Raw genomic sequence first — 15,051 nt, forward strand, 5'->3', positions numbered from 1 at the left:
TGGCTTGGGCCCACTTAAGCTTGTAGCGTGGCATGTTGCTTATTTGCTTGGCGTGGCATGTGTGCAAGCGCATATGACGAACTTTTGCGTGCCCAAATCGGGTTTCTTCTTGATAAGGTATATAATTGTGCTGAGATTATATTTGGGCCTAGCCTTAGATTTTTTGGGCCTCAACACATACTAAACTCACACACACTACACGGATGCTAGGACTCGAACCCAGGACCTTGCCTGAGGGAGTAAATACTCCAAACCACGTCATGAGTTAATGTTTTGCCCCACAGAACAGGTGTTCGGTCTCACTTCACCCTATGAAACTGAAATTCTCACAAAACCCCTAAAATCTCTATAAATTGCTGAAATTTTCTCACTTTACCACTTTCGTCCATTTCTGTCCACAAAATTGTTAAGTGTGCTAATGTGGAAAGGGCATTTTAATAATTTTGCAATTAATTTTTTTTAAATCCAAATTAAATAAATAAAAAAATATTTATTTTTGGGGTTTTAAATCTGAAAACATTTTTCAAGGATTCAATCAAACCCCCCACCACCATCACAATCAAACTAGCCACATCCTCCACCATCACAACCAAACAACCAAACAATGTTGAAGAATATAAAGTCCCACATCCAAACCTTGACTAAATAAAATACACTACATAATGAGTGATTTCACTCCTAATATCACCGATACCTTTTGTGATAAAACCCTACACCTACTGGGCTTTGTAGGTGGTTAAGTTAAAATGCATGTATGTTGTGGTTTGTTTGCTTTGTTGGATTGAATTGAATGTGAAAGATAGGCTTGAATTTAAATGTGATCAATTAGATTGAATATGAATGCGAAATAAAGAAAATTTGACAGGTCGAAATTATGAAAGTTTAGGCTCAATTGTTATAAAAATATGAAAAGGGCCTTAGATGCTATAAAAGCCCAACACAAAACAAAGAGAACCAGTCCAAATTGAAAAACTGGAAAAAATGCACTGGAAATTGGCAGTCTGAGTTGGTGCGGTTTTCCTCCCATTTTTTTCTAAAAATCGCATCAAACCGCATTGGTTAAATAGTATCTATTCTGGTTTCTGGAAAAAACAAAGTGTTGAATATGGCGGGTAGACTCACTCCGGCTCAAGCAGTGACCTCCTCTTTACCTATTTATACCATGCATACCGCAAAGTTTTCACACCACCAATTTGGAGTATGTCCAGACCCCTTTAGCCCACCCTTCCTCAAGAATGGCCCTCTCGGATTTGAGGATCATACTTGTGCAAAGCTTCTTTTCCTTGCACCTTTGGGTGGTGTTGTACTGCTGCGAATGGGTGTTGGCTTCCTGAGAAAGAAGACAAAGAAAAGGTCACTAGAGTTGATGGTGGGGCCACCAACCACCCTCTGATGCCTAAGTCAAATATTTCCCTAAAGAAGAATTTGAAAGGTAAGTCTAGAGAGAGTTCCAAGTTACCATTTTAGTGCATATGTATGAGCCTAGGTGGCCCTGGTTTATCTCAATCGAGCCTGGGTGGCCTTAGGAGAGGTCGGTTCTAGGTCAACTCGGATCAGGTGAGAACACTAAAATGAGAATCTTATATGAGAATCAATCCAAGCCGTCTAAATTATCTGAACGGCTGAAGAGAAAAAGTAAGCTTACAATACAAATGGGTACGCTACACTTCCCCTTAGCCCCTGTGTCCTGCTGCGTGTTCTCAATCGCACCTTTCTTTGGGAAATTGGCGGCTTTGCCCCCGGCGCACCTAATTTTCTCAATAATATCCCCATTTTGAAACCTAATCACAAATGCCCCTCTTAAAACTCTCAATTGAGAATGTATCGCCCCTCTATCACTTGTTTTTTCTTCTAAGTCTTTGCTCTCTCACTAAACATCTTCTGTCTCTAGTCTTCCTTCGACTCAAGCCCTCCGTCGTTGACCTCCACAGAGAGGCCAACGTCGCCATCCGACTCACGAGCTCCACAGACAAGCCACAGTCGTGACCCGCGACCTCCATCGTCGATCTCCACGATGGTGTGAGTCCTCCAACTCAAAGCCTCTCTGTATAATCTGGTTTTCTCTCAGAGACAGTAAAACCCACCCCACCCCTCCCCCCAAAATCGCAATCCACACTCAATCACTGGGCTTCATCTTCAAAGCCCAAATCTATATAAATTATGAGTCTCTCACCTCTTTCTTTGCTAGTTTCTGCAATTTTAGAAAATTATGTTTGTTAAGTAATATTCTTGGAGAAGTTATTGATTAATTTTGAGTCTCAAGGATTATGAGAAACTGATGGGTCTTCTTAGGGATTTGGTTAGCAGCAGGCCATGGTATTGGCAAAGATTAGGAAAATTAATTGTTCTGCACTATTGTTGCTGTTTTTTGAAATTTTATGGTGTCTAACAGAGTTTGTTTTATGTTTTGCCTCAGGTTTCAGTTTGAAATACTTGCTTAAGAGGCTACATTCTGTCAAGAGGTATGAATAGCTAAAACTGTTGCTTTTTGGTTAAGAGGTATATTTGCTTCAAAATTTTGTTACCATTATCCACTTGAAATTGTTTGCTACTATCTATATGTATAACGTTTTGATCTAAAAATGCTACGAAATTATTGAAGTGCTTGAAGGCAGGCATTGCCCTAATTTTTTATAACCATTATCCACATGTAAATGTGCTGGATGATGAGTAAGAGAGATGTTAGTTTAGGAAACAATAACAATAAGAGGTTGATGGATGTTGCAGCTTGTTTTCATTTTACTTTGTTGCTGTCCATTTGGGTATGGGGAAGGATAATCAACTCCGCAAATATCGATTGAAACTTGAACCCTTAACATAATTTTTTTTTTTGGAGCAATCAGATATATCCATGTTGCTACCCCTTTGGTCTGCAATATAATTTTTTTTTTCTTTTTATTTTAGAGCAATCAGATATAGTCTTGTTGATGCCCCTTTGGTTTGGAACATAATCTCTCAGTTGTGCAGACATTAGTGAAATTGTATAGTTAGATAAAAAAAACAAAAACTAATATGTTTTAGTATTATTACGGTTAATTTTTTTGTTTGTTCAAATTAATAATCCTATCCTCCCTGCTATAAACATGTTAGTTTGCCAATTTGCCAATGTCATCCCCCTCACATCTTCACATGGACAGGTTCTTTTGAAGTTTTTCTTTTGCTTATTGAATTTTATTACTCAATTAGGTTTTTATTCTGACCAAAAGAAATTGAAGAAACACTTTTTTACTTGTGAATGAGAAATGTTAAAGATTGGTGGAGATTGATGGATTTTGGTTTTGCAGGTTTTTCAGCTCAAGGTTGATGATGGGGTAGCCTTAGGGTTGATTTTGTTTTTTGCCACTTTTTTTATGTATATCTTAAGATGTAATGAGATAACATTGTTAATTCATCAATTTATGAAAGTCAAGTTAGAAGGAAATTTGTCAATCTCTAGTTTCCATGGTTTTATTGTTTCCCCTTGCAAAGAAGAAAAAAATACAAATGTAACCAAATTAGTGATTTAATTGGCAAATGCCATGACAGATTGTATTGAATATGTATTGCACATGTGTAGCCCTTTATTGTTTGAATCTGTTGTTTTTTTATATTTGCAAGCGTATGCAATTGGAAAATACTTTTATTTATATTATACATTGAAGAGAGTAACTGTATTGCTCGCGTATAACCTTTTTTTTTTGAAGTCTGTGTTGGAATGAAATTAATGGGGGAGCAAGGAGTTCTTGGATTGCCATTGTATATCCCTTTATTGCTTGTGTATTGCTATTATATTGCCCCCGTATATCCAATTTTTTCAATTCTGTGTTGGAATAAAATTATAGTGGGATTATGGAGTTTTCGTATTGCCATTGTATAGCCCTTTATTGCTTGTGTATTGCTATTGTATTGCACCCGTATATCCTTTTTTCAAGTCTGTGTTGGAATAAATTTATAGGGGAGTATGGAGTTTATGTATTGCCATTGTATAGCCTTGTATTGCTTGTGTATTGCTACTGTATTGCTCCCGTATATCCTTTTTTCAAGTCTGTGTTGGAATAAATTTATAGGGGGGAGGGAGTATGGAGTTTGAGTATTGCCATTGTATAGCCCTTTATTGCTATACGAGAGCAATACAATAGCAATACCTAAGCAATAAAGGGCTATATAATGGCAATACAAAAACTCCATAATCCCACTATAATTTTATTCCAACACAGACTTAAAAAAATTGGATATACGGGGGCAATATAATAGCAATACACAATCAATAAAAGGATATACAATGGCAATACAAAAACTCCATACTCCCCCATTAATTTCATTCCAACAGATACTTGAAAAAAAAAACAAAAAGGTTATACGCGAGCAATATAGTTGCTCTCTTCAATGTATAATATAAATAAAAGTATTTTTCCATTGCATACGCTTGCGAATATATAAAAACAACAGATTGAAGACTGAAATTTCTCAAGCAAATTGAACTCAATTTCATTCCATGAGGACTAAATAATTACATGGTTTGTCTGATACACAAATAGTTCCTCAATTACATGTTTTTTTCCCTAATAACTACAGTACACTTCCTGCAACTGAATGGAATGTTGTCCCACGCCAAATTGATGAAGGTTCTCAATGACAACAATCTTCTAGAAGCCAAAGATCAAGGTCCAACTGTCATGAAAAAAGGTCAATTATCTCAAGACTTAAAGTTAGGGTTTCAAATCACAAGAGACCAGGCTTGTGGGATATGGGCCGTGACATGATCTCATACTCTACCAATTGTTGCTTCACCTTCTCATATTCATCCATCATCTTCCTCTACAACAGAAACAAAATAAAGCAATGTCAATATGCACATATATAAATATGTATATACAAAGTAATACAAAAGACAAATTGGTATTAATGAGGTACATCTTTGATCTGCTCTATCGAAACCATCACTTTCCTTTTATTGCTATATATGTAGATGCGCAAATGCACAAATAAGCCCAATTTAAAATCTCCTACTTACGTATCAAGAAAAGACAAACTTAAACTCAAAGCAGACTAAGTTTCTTATAAAAATAGAGTTCATTGTTTTTCGTCTCAATTTCATTTGCAACTTATAACTCACATGGTATCCAAAATTTCAAGCAGTGCATGACAACTCAATCAAGTTAAATCCAGAACAATGAGAAAACAACAATATTGATCAATGAAAGAATTATGAAAGAGGCTGATCATTGATCAACAATATTAACTCCACAACATAGACACCACAGAGGTATGCAGTACAATTTACTTTCATTCAATTTCTACACAAAAATAATCTTTTAGATTGATATAGCCATTCATTGCAAACTGAAATTTCACAGCCATGAGAATAATGCCAAGAGGAAGAGTATCATATCACCTCAGAATTGGAAAACATCTAATGGACAAGGAAAAGCAAACCTACTAACCACAAGACGAAAGACCTTACTGCTCAAGCTTGATCAGCGCACATCTACATGGACATTAACCCCCGTATGATCATATTGCTTATTTTTTTTCTATTCTCGGCATTGGCTTTGCACCATTTATGTTTTAACAGTATACATGAATTGTTCCAATTAAAAACTTCAAACCGTAGGACCTTTAGTAGTAAATTATGACTTAATAAAAAATAGCCATTGGAGTTGGATCTAGGGAGCTGAAAGCATCACATGGCTCAAAGAAACCAAATCAGGGGACTACGTACAACAGAGGCAGTAGTGCTAGCTAGTACTGCAGGCCAGGGTAGAGCAGGGCATGGCAAGGGACATTTGGATGCAAATGCTAGAGATATAGACCCTTTCTTTTAGGTAAATGAGAGAGAGGAAGCAGCAACAGCAAACCCTCTCTATGTTTCTTTTGTTTGCTCACATACTTTTTTGCCATAACAATGACACAAAACAATGTAGTATTAACTTGTTCACATCACAAGTTAAATGGCGACTTCCAAACGAAAGGAACTCAAGACATGACACAAAAGTGGAAAAATAAGAAAATAAATCTAATAGAATTCCAAATATCAAATGACACAACCAAGTATCCATTCACTATAAACTGACATAATATGGCACTTGTGTAAGTCCTCATGTAAAAACAGGGACATTTCTCAAGCATTGTTAAAAGGTAATCAAACTAATGTCAACGGTGATCTAACAAAACCATTATGCACTGTAAAGTCATCTTTGTAAATAAATTATAATAAAACTCACATGTTCTTCCTTCCATTTAGATGGGTTGATTGGGTCCTCCTAGAAGTTCACCTTTAAGTATATACCATGAGAATTGTCCCAATTGGTTTGTATCTCAAAGAAAACCATAGTGCACTCATTAAGGTGATTCATCGAACACCTGCAGGCCACCTTTTTCATGCACTCGTCAACTCAGCCTAACCAAACAAATAGAACCATATATTCAGAACAAGCAAATAAGCATGATAAATAAAACGATGTACCAAAAATTTGGATTTCGAGCAATTTTCTAGACCACTATATGAAATTGAAACAAGCAGAAGAAAACCCAAATAACAGATGGGTATTATTAATTTGAGAAGGTGAAGAAAACCCAAATAACATATGGGAGGACAGGAATATTAATTTGAACAAACAAAAGAATTAACCGTAATAATACTAAAACATATTAGTTTTGGTTTTTTTTTATATAACTATACAATTTCACTACTGTCTGCACAACTGAGAGATTATGTTCCAAACCAAAGGGGCATCAACAAGACTATATCTGATTGCTCTAAAATAAAAAGAAAAAAAAAATTATATTGCAGACCAAAGGGGTAGCAACATGGATATATCTGATTGCTCCAAAAAAAAATTATGTTAAGGGTTCAAGTTTCAATCAATATTTGCGGAGTTGATTATCCTTCCCCATACCCAAATGGACAGCAACAAAGTAAAATGAAAACAAGCTGCAGCATCCATCAACCTCTTATTGTTATTGTTGCCTAAACTAACATCTCTCTTACTCATCATCCAGCACATTTACATGTGGATAATGGTTTAAAAAAATTAGGGCAATGCCTGCCTTCAAGCACTTCAATAATTTCGTAGCATTTTTAGATCAAAACGTTATACATATAGATAGTAGCAAACAATTTCAAGTGGATAATGGTAACAAGATTTTGAAGCAAATATACCTCTTAACCAAAAAGCAACAGTTTTAGCTATTCATACCTCTTGACATAATGTAGCCTCTTAAGCAAGTATTTCAAACTGAAACCTGAGGCAAAACATAAAACAAACTCTGTTAGACACCATAAAATTTCAAAAAACAGCAAAAATAGTACAGAACAATTAATTTTCCTAATCTTTGCCAATACCATGGCCTGCTGCTAACCAAATCCCTAAGAAGACCCATCAGTTTCTCATAATCCTTGAGACTCAAAATTAATCAATAACGTCTCCAAGAATATTACTTAACAAACATAATTTTCTAAAATTGCAGAAACTAGCAAAGAAAGAGGTGAGAGACTCAGAATTTATATAGATTTGGGCTTTGAAGATGAAGCCCAGTGATTGAGTGTGGATTGCGATTTTGGGGGGAGGGGTGGGGTGGGTTTTACTGTCTCTGAGAGAAAACCAGATTATACAGAGTGGCTTTGAGTTGGAGGACTCACAACGTCGTGGAGATCGACGATGGAGGTCGCGGGTCACGATTGTGGCTTGTCTGTGGAGCTCGCGAGTCGGATGGCGACGTTGGCCTCTCTGTGGAGGTCAACGACAGAGGGCTTGAGTCGAAGGAAGACTAGAGACAGAAGATGTTTAGTGAGAGAGCAAAGACTTAGAAGAAAAAACAAGTGATAGAGGGGCGATACATTCTCAATTGAGAGTTTTAAGAGGGGCATTTGTGATTAGGTTTCAAAATGGGGATATTATTGAGAAAATTAGGTGCGCCGGGGGCAAAGCCGCCTATTTCCCCCTTTCTTTCTAATCGCGCCTTTATTTTTCAGAGTTCTTGTTCCCAGATTCTCCTCTCAATACCATTTCCTATTTTCCTTGGTCAGAATCGATACCTTTCTCCTCAGAACTCCCTCTCTCTTTCTCTGCCCTCTCAGTTTCCCTAATCTCGATCTGCATCTCTGTCTTGCTCTCTCAGCTTCTCTTTCGGTATATCTTTCATTTTTATGCAGACCTTGTACAAATAAACCCCCTTTCTCTCTTACTTCCCTTTCTTCTTCTCTCTCTGCCCAAATACAAATACAACTCTAGATCTGGAATTCTCAAAGCCATCGTCAATGGCGGTCTTAGAGACAGAGTGCTCGTTTGCAAAGTCCCGATCATCGTCATTAGCCTCATCCAGCAGTTCTGACTACCTCTATGGTCACATCCGTTTTCCCACTTGCTATGACGTCGTCTTCGGCAAGTTCATCTATATCTCATTGATCAAGCTCTTCTTATTTAATTGTTAGCATCCTTAAATCTAAACATGTTTTTGTCAACCTAAACATTTCTGGGGCTGAAATGGGTGAATGATGGGTTTATAGTTTAGGGTAAAGATTTGTTGAAATTTATTTATTAATTCATTTTGGGACTTTTAATGGGATCCTTACAAATCAATGGTGTTCATGGTGGATTTGGGTTAATTTGGGGCTTTAAGGGTTCAGATCTACACAGAAGGGCATATTGGTAAGAGTGCCTCAGATATGGTCGTCCATTGTGTAGGACAACAAGTTCCCAAGCTCATATGCCGGGTAAGCATTTTTTCTGTGAAATTTGATGGTCTAGTAGATATCATAAGTTTTGAAGATATAAATTTGATGGTCTAGCAGATATAAATTTTGGCAATGGGCTAGCAGATATCGTAAGCATGGAAGATGTAAACAATTTCAGCTTCTTGACTCTTTGTCCAATATGTCTATACAGGTTATGGGCGCATACTTTGAGAAACTTGGGTCAAAATCTTTTGCAGTTTATTCAATTGCAGTTACAGATTCAGAAAATAGAACTTGGTTTGTGAAAAGAAGGTTTCATTCTCATCTATATCATCACACCAAGATTACTCCTTTCTTTTTTTCAATTTTCTTTTTATTGCACATGCCCAAACCTGCCCACACACACTCTCTCTCTCTCTCTCTCTCTCTCTCTCTTATAAAAATAATTAAAAAAAAATTACAGACACATACAACATATACAGAATCCACCTCCAATGCGGATGTCCTAATTTAAAGAAAAGTAAAAACTACTTTGTTGGGGCTCACCTTGAAGTGTAATCCCATGATCCAAACCATCCACTTTTTAGGTTTCCATTCAACGATCATCATTGCAAAAATTGAGCTAAATGGAAATCATTTAGCCCTTTGATGATCGTTATCATGATATAATTTCTATGTTTACCAGAAATACTTGACGAAAATTAGATGACTAAACAGATTCAGATTTTGTTAAGTTATTCTTGCTGGGTGGTCCCACTATGTGGACCTTGTTTTTCTTAAAATGAAGACATGCTCATTAGAGAAAATATGTGTGTGTGTGTTTGTTTTTACATATGTTCAGAAAGTTCTTGAAGTCTATTTCAGCATTACCTGTTCCATATATGAATTTTTGTTCTACCCGCAGATATATGAATTTTGAGCGATTACATCGCCAGCTTAAAGGAATTCCAAATTACACTTTACATTTGCCACCCAAAAGAATATTTTCGTCAAGCACAGAGGATGCTTTTGTTCATCAGCGATGTATTCAGCTGAACAAATATCTGCAGGTATGATGCAGGTTCTTCAATGTATTTCTAACCACGCCCCCCCTCCTCATTCTCTACTTTCTTCTCTCCTTATTGCTTTACTCAGGCTGTATTTTCCCAGGATCTCTTGTCAATAGCTAATGTTGCTGAACAACAATTAGTCAAGTGGTCAGGGCTGTGTTCTCACTAGGAGGAATTCCTATTGTTATATCCTCTCTACAATTAATTTTAAAAAAGATAAACCCCAAAGATGTAGAAAGTGTCACAAGAAGCTTTTATAGATTTTTTTTAAAAAAATGTATTTTTCTGCTATTTAATGAATTATTATGATTTTTGGAAGTTAAATAATTCAAAAATAGTAGTAAACGGAAGAGAATGACAAGTGGCAGCACTTGAATGGTGCATTGTTAGTGCTTCTGACATGTGTCATTCTTGTGAGCGACAGGTGTCATTCTTGTGAGCGGCATGTGTCATTAGAGTTTCAATTTTATGTGTTAACCTTAAAAATTTCCCTATTTTTTTTATAAAAAGTCATAAAAATACACCGAGAATTTCTACAAACTCATTGCAACATTATCTTCAACTAGGGATCGTAAAAATCTAAATTTGAAGTAATAATTAGAGGAAGTGTAATGATCTTCAACTTAGTGTATCATGCTTGTTGCATATTTCAGGCTATCTATGAGGATAATGGGTCATTTATGTATCATCATGCACCCTACGGCACATATGCAACATCTCTGTTGAATTTACTTTTGAATATCAGCTTTGTTCTTTATACGTATTTTTTAATGCTCCTTCCAGTTTGGTTTAAAATTCAAGACCTTGATAAACCACTTCTTACGTGAGAAACTTTTTTCGATCCTGGCATCATTGTGTATCATACTTGTTGCATATTTTAGGCTGTCTATGGGGATAATGGGTCATTTATGTATCATCATGGATATGGTTATGCACCCTACGACACATATGCCACATCTCTGTTAAATTTACTTTTGAATGTCAATGTCCCTTCCAATTTTGTTTTAAATCAGGACCTTGAGAAACCACCTTTTACGTGAGAAACTTTTTTCCTATCCTGACATCATTGTGTATCATGTTTGTTGCATATTTCAGGCTGTCTATGGGGATAATGGGTCATTTATGTATCATCATGGATATGGTTATACACCCTACGACACATATGCCACATCTCTGTTAAATTTACTTTTGAATGTCAATGTCCCTTCCAATTCTGTTTCAAATTCTGGACCTTGAGAAACCACCTCTTACGTGAGAAACTTTTTTCTATCATGACATCATTGTGTATCATGTTTGTTGCATATTTCAGGCTGTCTATGGGGATAATGGGTCATTTATGTATCATTTCAAGCTGTATATGGGGTAACTTTACGTTATCTTTCTTTCTTTTTTCATGTTCCTCACCCCTCTGCCTCCCCTTTTATTCAAAACAAGGGCAATCATTATCCCATTTCCACCTCTCACAACTAGAGTTAAGCTAAAGCACAAGGGAATTTTGCATGGAGATATATTTAATATGTGCTGCATATTTTAATTTCAGCTATTTAATTTGGGAATTTTAGGAGCTTAGTTTGATTTGTATTGTATTTATTTAATTTGTGCAGCCTTGGTTTAAAGATTTGGTTGCCTTTGCGATTGGAAGAGGATTGATTTCATGATTGCTATGAAAGTAATCAAATATAGGAAAATAAAAAAAAATTGCTTAAACGCGTTTGGTACTTCTGCATTTTTTGTTGAGTATTCCTCTAAATGTTAAATTGAGACTTTTTTTGGGTTTAATATTGGAATTTTAGCAGCTTGGTTTTATTTTATTTTTATGTTCATTTAATTTGTGCAGGCCCTTGTTTAAAGCTTTGGTTCCCTTGACAATTCAAATATGAAGAGTCGTTCCCAAGAACTTATAGTAATTTTACATATATTTTTATAATTTTTTAAAATTATAAATTTTACAAATAATAGAGAAATGACACAAGTCTTAATTGCAATGCTGAATCATTAATTGGTTGCCATCAAAAAAGCTGAATCATTAATTGTTTGCCATCAAAAAATCTTTTGTAAACGCTTCAAAAGGATTCACTAGAGCTTCAACATCGCCTCTTTTACTATTCACTAAAGCTTCATGTTTAAATATGAACTCAAAAGACGTGGAAAGTGTATTTTTCTGCTATTTAATGAATTATTATGATTTTTGGAAGAGTGTGTCATTAGTGCTTCTGACAAGTGTCATTTCGCGTAGCGCCGCGTGTCATCAGAGTATCATTTTGTGTTTGTTTATCTTTAAAAATTCACAAACAATTAATGAAAAATTGAAAAAATACATCCTTAATTTCTACAAATTCCATGCAACATTATCTACGATTATGATTTGGAAAATTTCAATTAATAGTTGGAGGAAGAGTTAAACTTGGTCTATAGTTAGTATAGAAACAAACTTGAGTTTGAGAAATTATTTGAATTTTTTTATATCTCATAATAAATCTGAAAAATTCACCAAAAAAATACGCTGAACTCCTTGTGACATTTCCAATATCTTTTAAAACTTAAAATATAATTTTGACTAAGAGAAAAATTCAAATAATTTTACAAAGTCAAACTTGTTTCCATACTAACAATAACACTAAGTTGAAGATCACTAGTTTTCATCACAACAAATGTTCCTCCAATTATTACTTCAAATTTTTCCAAATTAATTTTGATTTTTGAGTATCATAATCGAAGATAATGTCACAAGGAATTTGTAGAAATTTTCGGTGTATTTTTCTGATTTTTTAAATATTTTTTGCAATCTTTTAAAGATAAGCTCACAAAAATGATAACATTAATGACACGTGGTGCAATGAGATACTGACACCTGCTGGAAAAGCTGACAACATACCCATCAGGGGATGCTATGTGTCATTCTCTTCCATTTATTACTATTTTCCAACATTTTGACTTCCAAAAATTATAATAAAATCATAATAAATCTGAAAAATTCACCGAAAAATACCAAGGACACCTTGCGAAATTTGCAACATCTTTTGAGATTGAAAATATAATTTTGACTAAGAGAAAAAATCAAACAATTTCACAAAGTCAAGTTTGCTTCCATACTAACAATGACACTAAGTTAAAGATCACTAGTCTTCATCACTACAACTCTTCCTCCAATTATTACTTCAAATTTTCCATAGTCAAATTTTGATTTTTGAGTATCAGATTCGAAGATAATGTCGCAAGGAATTTATAGAAATGTTCGGTGTATTTTTCTGATTTTTAAATTATTTTTTGTGAATTTTTTAAGATAAACTCACAAAAATGAATCATGAATAACACATGGAGCTATGAGATATTGACACCCGCTGGAAAAGCTGACTAAGCACCCATCAGGTGCTGCCATGTGTCATTATCTTCCATTTATTACTATTTTCCAATCTTTTGACTTCTAAAAATCATAATAAATTCATAATAAATCTGACAAATTCACCAAAAAATACCCCAGACTCCTTGCGACATTTCCAACATCTTTTGAGACTTAAAATATAATTTTGACTAAGATAAAAATTCAAATAATTTCACAAAGTCAAGTTTGCTTCTATACTAACAAAAACACTAAGTTGAAGATAACTAGTCTTTATCACTACAACTCTTCCTCTAATTATTCCTTCAAATTTCTCAAAGTCAAATTTTGATTTTCGAGTATCATAGTCGAAGATAATGTCGCAAGGAATTTGTAGAAATTTTCGGTGTATTTTTCTGATTTTTTAATTATTTTTTGTGAATTTTTTAAGATAAACTCACAAAAATGAAATATGAATGACACATGGAGATACTGACATCCGCTGGAAAAGCTGACGATGCACCCATCAGCTGCTGCCATGTGTCATTATCTTCCATTTATTACTATTTTTCAATCTTTTGACTTCTAAAAATCATAATAAATTCATAATAAATCTGAAAAATTCACCAAAAAATACCCCGGACTCCTTGCGACATTTCCAACATCTTTTGAGGCTTCAAATATAATTTTGACTTTAAAAAAATTCAAATAATTTCACAAAGTCAAGTTTGCTTCCATACTAACAAAAACACTAAGTTGAAGATAACTAGTCTTTATCACTACAACTCTTCCTCTAATTATTCCTTCAAATTTCTCAAAGTCAAATTTTGATTTTCGAGTATCATAGTCGAAGATAATGTCGCAAGGAATTTGTAGAAATTTTCGGTGTATTTTTCTGATTTTTTAATTATTTTTTGTGAATTTTTTAAGATAAACTCACAAAAATGAAATATGAATGACACATGGAGATACTAACATCCGCTGGAAAAGCTGACGACGCACCCATCAGCCGCTGCCATGTGTCATTATCTTCCATTTATTACTATTTTTCAATCTTTTGACTTCTAAAAATCATAATAAATTCATAATAAATCTGAAAAATTCACCAAAAAATACCCCGGACTCCTTGCGACATTTCCAACATCTTTAGAGACTTAAAATATAATTTTGACTTAGAAAAAAATTCAAATAATTTCACAAAGTCAAGTTTGCTTCCATACTGACAATAACACTAAGTTGAAGATCATTAGTCTTCATTACTACAACTCTTCCTCCAATTATTCCTTCAAATTTCTCAAAGTTAAAGATAAATTTTGTGAATTGTTTAAGATAAACTCACAAAAATGAAACATGAATGACACGTGGAGATATGAGATACTGACACCCGTTGGAAAAGCTTACTACGCACCCATTAGGCGCTGCCATGTGTCATTATCTTCCATTTATGTGAATTTTACAATATTTTGACTTCCGAAAATCATAATAAATTCATAATAAATCTGAAATTTTCACTAAGAAAATACCCCAGACTCCTTGCGACATTTCCAACATCTTTTGAGACTTAAAATATAATTTTGCCAAATAAAAAATTCAAATAATTCACAAAATCAAATTTGCTTTCATACTAACAATAATACTAAGTTAAATATCACTAGTCTTCATCACTACAACTTTTCCTCTAATTATTACTTCAAATTCCTCAAAGTCAAATTTTGATTTTTCAGTATCATAGTCAAAATAATGTCGCAAGGAATTTGTAAAAAAATTTGGTGTATTTGTCTTTTTTTTTTCTTTCGGTTTTTTCATGAATTTTTGAAGAAAAACTCACAAAAATGAAACAGTAATGACACATGGCACTATGAGATACTGACACCCGTCAAAAAAGCTGACAATGCACTCATAAGTCGCTGCCATGTGTCATTCTTTTCCATTTATTACTATATTCCAATATTTTGACTTCCAAAAATTATAATAAATCTGAAAAATTGACTGAAAAAATACATCGGACTCTATGCAACATATTCTAC

General features: G+C 34.4%; 1 long non-coding RNA gene across 1 annotated transcript; it reads right to left on the bottom strand.

The window, feature by feature from the left end:
* Positions 1–4,424: 4,424 nt before the first annotated feature.
* Positions 4,425–7,441, bottom strand: LOC148294854 (uncharacterized). The gene is made up of 3 exons (XR_015835434.1): positions 7,179–7,441; positions 6,204–6,379; positions 4,425–4,797 (listed from the first exon to the last, which is right to left on the bottom strand). It is a non-coding gene; the product is annotated as an uncharacterized LOC148294854 (long non-coding RNA).
* Between the last annotated feature and the right edge of the window lie 7,610 nt (positions 7,442–15,051).

The sequence above is a fragment of the Prunus avium genome, chromosome 4, assembly GCF_965620075.1.
Source record: "Prunus avium chromosome 4, drPruAviu1.hap1.1, whole genome shotgun sequence".
Classification (NCBI taxonomy): Eukaryota; Viridiplantae; Streptophyta; class Magnoliopsida; order Rosales; family Rosaceae; genus Prunus; species Prunus avium.